The 7268-nt window shown below is 37.0% G+C and overlaps 1 pseudogene; it reads right to left on the reverse strand.

Moving 5' to 3' along the window:
• Positions 1 to 987: 987 nt before the first annotated feature.
• On the reverse strand, positions 988 to 6857 carry LOC110214726 (cytochrome P450 3A4 pseudogene; annotated as a pseudogene).
• Positions 6858 to 7268: the final 411 nt, after the last annotated feature.

Consider the following 7268-nt stretch of genomic DNA (forward strand, 5'->3'; position numbering starts at 1 on the left):
AGAGTAACTTATTATCCATTTAATAATTATTGAACAGACTACCTGAGAGTCCCATGAACTATATTTAAATGAAAGTAACAAATCATTTATTAAGCACTTAGTATGTTCCAGGCACTATGATAAGCACTGGGGATAAAAATATAAAAGAGAAAAACACAAAATCCATACCTTCAAGGAGGTTACTTTTTTTTGAATATTTGATAAAGAATATTTTATTTTTCTCCAGTTACATGTAAAAACAATTTTAGCATTCATTTAAACATTTTTTTTGCTTCAACTTTCTTCTCTCTTCCTCACCTCCCCTCTCCCAAAGACAGGAAACAATTTAATATAGGTTATACATGTTCAATCAGGCAAAACATATTGCCACATTAGTTATGTTGTGAAAGAAGTCACAAATGCAAAGAAAGAAAGAAAAAAAGAAAGCAAAAATTATATGCTTTGATTGAATGCAGAATATTAAAAATAAGTAATATGCTCTCCTTGATATTACTACATTCACTATAATTGTAATTGTCAAGGACTATTGCTGATAAAAATAAACAGACATTCAGTTCATGGTTTTCTCTATTTTCATCCATTGAATCACTATAGCTTAGTAATATTAAGAGGCACTAATATGGTGGGGGTCATTTCTTTTGAAAAATGATCAGTTGGATCAGCATATGTGACACTTAATACCATTGAACATTATACAATAGCTATCAAACATGGAGATCTCCAAAAGACCATTTGAAATATCTAAATACTCCTCTCCTATGGTTAAAAAAATTTTCTTTTTCTTTGGTTCATGAGGTATATTAAGTTACTTTTGAAATCCTAGGATTCAGTGTCATTAGGCTATAGAAGAGAAATCTGGAACATGATTTTAGATATGGGTGAGTTGAATGAGAAGGAGAATTTCTAATGTTGTTTTGCCTTCTTGATACAGCCTTGCTACAGCCTGCAGGACAATGGATACAGTAGGTGAAAGAAGTGGCTGACTGCTCAAGTTCTAAAGGAAAATTCCTGCAGGAGTCAGCAAGTTGCAAGGTTCATACTCAAAAGTGCAAATCTCATCCCAATTTAATTTCAGGGACCAGCATCAAAGGGCAGGTACACAAAGGCGTTAATGCTCTCTTTGTTTTCCTTGCTGAACCTTTCAGGGCTCAGCTCTGGCTCTGGACAGTATTTTGGGTCATGATGAAGGACAAAGGGTGAGGCCATCACCACTGTGCCTTTAGGAATCCTCACTCTATTGATTTCAACAGGTTTCTTAACAACCCTTTCAATCCTGCAAGCTATGGGAAATAGCCAGAGATTTTCATGTATCACTATGTCTATGTACTCCATATGTACCAGGGCATCATATGTGACTGCTTCCTTGTTGGACAAAACTCTATTTATCTCCTTCTGAAGTTTCTGCTGGATCTCAGGGTTGGTTGCCAGGTGATAAAAGAGAAAAGAAAGGACAGAGCTGGTGGTTTCATAGCCAGCAAAAAGAAAGATAATAGATTGGGCCAGGATTTCCTCATCACTCAGATCTTTGTGAGAGTGCATCTCTGAATTATTAAAAGTCTGAGAATCTATCATAAGATGAAAAAATCTACCTAGTGCTTCTGTGAACTTTTCTTTCATTCTTCCTTTATTTTTAAATTGATTTTGCTAAGAAACTCTTTGCTTCTTTTGGAAAACAGTTACATTCAATGTTTTTAACAAAGGAATAAGTAACAGAAAAAGTGTTATTGTTAAGTATGAGTGGATCCAGAAAACTTTAATTAACTTCTTGATTTCTCTGACAAAGGGATCATTTTGGTTATTCAAGGAATCAACAATGATACCAAATGAAGTGCTGGTGATCACATCCATGCTGTAAGCCCCAAGAATGTCTTTCAGAGTTACAGGTTTGCTTTTCTCTGCTTCATTCTGCATGTTCTTCGCTAATATATCTCCATATTGGTTAATGATGAGAAACATCTCCTTGAGTCTTCCACTTGTAAATGTTGGGGATAACACTGAATCATCTTCCTTTGATCATCTTCAGCAATTGAGATAGCACTCTCCAAAATCCCTGCTGGACCAAAATTCCAACAATTGGTGAAGACAGAATAGCACTCTTTTACCAGCACTGATTTGATAGTCTCTGGGTCCATGATGGCCACTGTAGATTGTCTGCCATCAAAAACCCCCTAGGTTTTCCCATACTTTTTTTTAAAAACAAGTCATGTTAAAATCTGCAAAACCTGTGTGATAAAAAAAGAACAGTTCCAAAGAAAGGAAGAGGTGCTAGTCCTGGAATTCCCAGGTCCTTAAAAAGCTTGTGTGTCTAGGTCCCGTATATAATTGCAGAAGATATCCTTTTAGAGAAGACCTATATAAGTGGTCTTTGCCCCAGAGCCAGTTCAAAGAGAAAAATTCACCTAATAGGCAGGAGTCCCATCTTAGGAGCAGAGGATAGAGAAGGGATTTAGCTACTCTGTCAGGGACAGAACTTTCCAGAGAGTAAGACTTGAGCACCTATCCCCAGTGCTGTCAGGGGAATGTCTAGTCTCTAGCTCCCTGTCTTAATCTGAGCCACAAAGCACCAGTATGTTAACCTGCAGAGTTTGGTCTAAGAAAGACAAACAGGATTTAGTTTGTATCCATGTTTTATTCCTCTCAAAGTGGGTAGCAGACATGCATGGGAACAAGTCTAGAACTGGGGTCCAGTTCTTACTTTTGTAGCACCCTCTTGGGGGGCAATCAGTCAACAAAAGTGTATTAAATACTCTTTCCAAACATGCACTGACCTAGCAGGTTGGTTTCCCAGGTGGAAGAATATGACTTCTCCCCTGATGAGTCTAAGGGGTAACATTGGGAGACTAGTTTCAGTACTGTCTCTCACAAGCTCCCATCTAGTGTGATCCACAAAAGCAATCAACAAAGTAACATCAATTAACTTTTATAAAGGAGATATTTGTTGAGATATTATAGCAAGAATAGCAGCTACAAAACAATCCTTATTTCCCTGGATCAACGGGCACACTCTCCCTTTGACCACACACAAAGTCCCTGGAAAGAGTGCACTCAAACTAAAATTATACAGATAGTAAGACCCACATATGAGAACCACATGAAACTTAGGGTTTTCTTGTGACTCCTGGCCTTGAGAACCCTTTTCTCCACTCTTGGAGTTGCCACCAGGTTCACTGTGTGGTGAAAAATTGGCAATGGATGAGTTTCTCTCTTGCTTATCTGGACTGGCTCTCCTAGTCATCTAGGGCTGATAGGTCAGTCTATGGATGACCTGAGTCAGTCAGGTTGATTTACTGCTGTGCTGCCTCCTCAACAAATATTTGCCACATGCCCCACTACACTCAGCTGTTATAATTACAAACTCTGGTCATTGGTTAGACCTCAGGTGGCTTTGGTGAATCTTCAGGTCTCCGTCTGTTTGTATTCAAACTCAGTTTTGGATTTGCACATCCTGTACCTTAGCACTTTTGGATGCAAAGCCCAATAGAAAATTCTTCTGCACTGACCCCAAGTCACTTATGGCCAGAAGTAGACTCACCAACTGTAGTTCTAGAGCTAGAAGGCGTGGGTGGGAGATGAATTAAGCATATAGTAGAAGGAAGAAAGCAAACAAGCATTTATTAAGCACTTGCTATGTGCCAATAAGTGCTGAGAATATAAATTCAAGCAAAAAGATAGTCCCTTCCCTCAAGGAACTTACATTCTTCTTGTTCTTCTTGTTCTTCTTGTTCTTCTTGTTCTTCTTGTTCTTCTTCTCTTCTTCTTCTTCTTCTTCTTTTAAAGAGGGTAAACTTCCCCATTTACTTAATTATTTTTGACCTTTTCAGGTTTTTGGAATTATTATTTATTTATTTTAACATTCATTTAGGAACCTGAACCCTCCAGGAAGAACTCATCAATCAGAGAAGGTGGAGGTGACCTTGAGGAGAGATAAGCCAAGGTGAGCAGGCCATAGGAGTTGGGCTATTTCAGAATAAGGAGGCCCTAGGCACTAGGTGAAGTGAGAAGAAGCAGTGATAGGAAGCACATGGTTTTGAAATCCAGAAAGTCACGGACAGGTCCATGGTAGGGCAGATGGAAAGAAGATGATTGTGCTTTAAAGTCAAGTGTAACTGGGGCCAACTGAACATAAAGGTCCATGTAAGATAGTCATCAGTCAGGAAAGCAAGTTTTTCAAAGTTCCAGAGCTGAAAGGATTAAGTCCACCAGGACATGGTCTCTGAATTTGTTTATCATCTCAACCTCTTTTAATTGGTTTCAAACTTATGGCTTGTTCACATAATGCAAATATATAAAATAGATCCGAGTATGGTGAGATTACTAGAATATTTGATGTCCACATGGGAAATTATTTTTTATTCAAAACATTCCATAAAAACAATAATTGAAAGAATAATTTATGTAACTTCTGGCATTTTCCAGCAGTTAAGACCCTCGTGGTTCTACGTAGCCTTAAATCCATAGTGTTACTCCTAAATATAACTGAACATATATTCTAAATCAAAGAAGATGAACAAAGACAATTTATTAACCATTTGATGTCTATATATGATATCAAACTATATGACCTTATCGTGATGAAAATGAATAGTCCCTTCATCTCATGGACTTTCTCCAATAATATCAAAATGTGACTTGGACTTGACAAATGTAAAATTTTTAATATATGCCAAGGAAAAATGGATCAAAACTTAAGTTTTAAAGGCTTAAAAGGCTTAAAACTTGAGTCTAGAGGTCACATTGAACTAAAATATAAAGCCAATATCTACAAATACCATGTTCTATTCCAGATGAGCTACGTTAAACAGGAAGGTATAATATATCCAGCTATGACTCACTATATTCAGATGCTCCTTGGCTTCTTGAATTCGAAGCTAAATGGGAAGAAATATTTAAAGCCACTAACACCTATACAATGCAAGTCTTTATGTAGAACTTTGGAATTGTAAAGTGAACAATAGCAGGTTTGGAAAGCACCCTAAAAAATATCATATATCATATTAATGAAACATGCGCCCTTTGATTAACATTTCCTTGTGAAAAGGAGGAAGGAAGCTAATAGACATTCTTAGAGGAAATGATAAATAGGTAAGAAACCACACACCTGCAGAAGTAGTTTCTGAATAAGCAGGTTACATCACTGAGCAATATTAAAGGCTTATGATAGGTATACATCACTGAATTTGTTGAATGTTGTCAAATGTGGATTATTTCTGCATAGAGCCTATAAGATAGCTAATATCCAAGAACAGGATCAAAAGACCCTCCCTAGGCAATATCCACATGAACTCTGTTCACAATACGTTAGTATTATAGCTAAATTACATGGATTTTTGAAAATGGAAATAGAAGTGTTTATGAAAGCAATTTCCAAGAGAAATCACGATCTTCAAAGATCCAGGTCTTAGGAAATAATGTAAGTTATGCAAGGAAAGGGGAGAAACTATGCAATGCATAACTACAGGCTATACAAATTTATCATATATTGAAAACCTAGGAAGAAGTGACCTTGTGGCTAGTATGATCCATCAGAATCTTGTTATCAAATAACAACTTCCGACACTACAAATATAGAACTCAGAATATTCTGGACGTCCTAACCAATAGGTTGTACCAAAGGCAGACCATTATTATAGATTGAACTGTTGCTTACAATCACTTGGATATAAAATTCATCCTTAAAAACAAGATTTTAATAGATAACAGCACCCCCAAATCATAATCTCTGAGTTATATGGAATGAAAAGCTTTGGAAATATAATGACTTAGTAGAAAAGATCAAAATCATGTGTGTGAACATGATGCCACACGTATCATCCCTGTTGTCCTGTCTTCTATCAGAAAGGTACCAAGGATGCTTTCAATGTTTCTATAAAGGGTGAATACTTGGATCCTAATACTTGGATTCAACTCCTATATAGGAGCCATTTTATCTACCTGTGCAATAATACTTAAAACATTAAGAATAAAAAGTATCAGGATAGTCACTTATCCTAGGGCTATTTTGACGTGAATCTCATAAAAAAGATGAATATCTGGTAATAATAATAACAACAACAAACAATAAATAAAAACTGACAAAATAATTCTTTAAAATTTTCAAAGAACTTTACATATGCTATATTAGTTGAACCTCAGAACAACTCTGTTATGCAGATACTACTGGCATTAAACTCTGGCATACTGCCTCTCCCTTACCTCTGAATTGGGATCTTCTTGACTCCAAGCTTGGTGCTCTAACCACTCTGTCACACAGCTGCTCCATTAACAAGGCTTTCCTTGTTAATGGATCTGAATAGATCTTTAAATCCTGGGATACAAAGTAGATTCCTCCCTGACTCACCTACCTACTTTTACTGGCATTTCATTTCTCAAGATGCATTGGTATTGATTTCCTTATGAAGCTTTTTGAAGAAGTAAACAGAAATAAATAATAAGCCTATGTTTCAGGCCCTTTATGAAGAATGTTTTCGAAAAGTTGGGAGACAGTGTGGGGCTAGGGAAAGATTTGAACACTACCTCTGCTACACTACATGACCCAAAATTTGTGATTCAAACTAATTCATTACACACAAAAACAAGTCTTCCTTTAACTTGCTTTTCACTCAGTGTCTTCAAGTTTACTACATCTCCTTCATAACAGTAACGTTGCTAATAAGAATACCTAAAGTATCCACTGTTTCCCTAATGTGAGATACAACTAGGGGCATACCCTAGTCAGCTGGTACCTGTTCCTGAGAGCTGATTGTTAAATTTTCAGTGTGAGTGTTTACACCTTGGAAATTGTGTAGCACTACATGGCAGGAAGGGCAGCTAGGTGGTGCAGTGGATAGAGTGTCAAACCTGTAGTCAATGGGATTCATCTTTGTGAGTTCAAATCTGGTCTCAGATTTGAATTTTTTTTCCCTGCTAGCTCTGTGACCCTGGGCAAGTCACTTAACTCTGTTTGACTCAGCTTCCTCTTCTGTAAAATCAGCTGGAGAAGAAAATGGCAAACCACTCCTGTATCTTTGCCAACAAAACACCAGAAGGGGTCTTGGAGAGTCATAAACAACTGAAAAATGCCTGAGCAACAAAAAAAAAACCCTAATATTTCTTGTGTGTCTGAAGAGGTGTTGTATGTTTGTTTGTTTTTTACTCTATCACATAGAATAATGGGTTTAGAATTGAAAGGAAAAGTGCTTCACAGCACTCTCCATCACTGTGGGTACTCTAGAAAAAACAGGTATCCAGCTCTGACTTCAGTAATCTGGCCTTGTTTCACTCAGGGCTGC

Source organism: Phascolarctos cinereus, unplaced genomic scaffold (assembly GCF_003287225.1).
Source record: "Phascolarctos cinereus isolate Bilbo 61053 unplaced genomic scaffold, phaCin_HiC Scaffold_4;HRSCAF=312, whole genome shotgun sequence".
Taxonomy (NCBI): Eukaryota; Metazoa; Chordata; class Mammalia; order Diprotodontia; family Phascolarctidae; genus Phascolarctos; species Phascolarctos cinereus.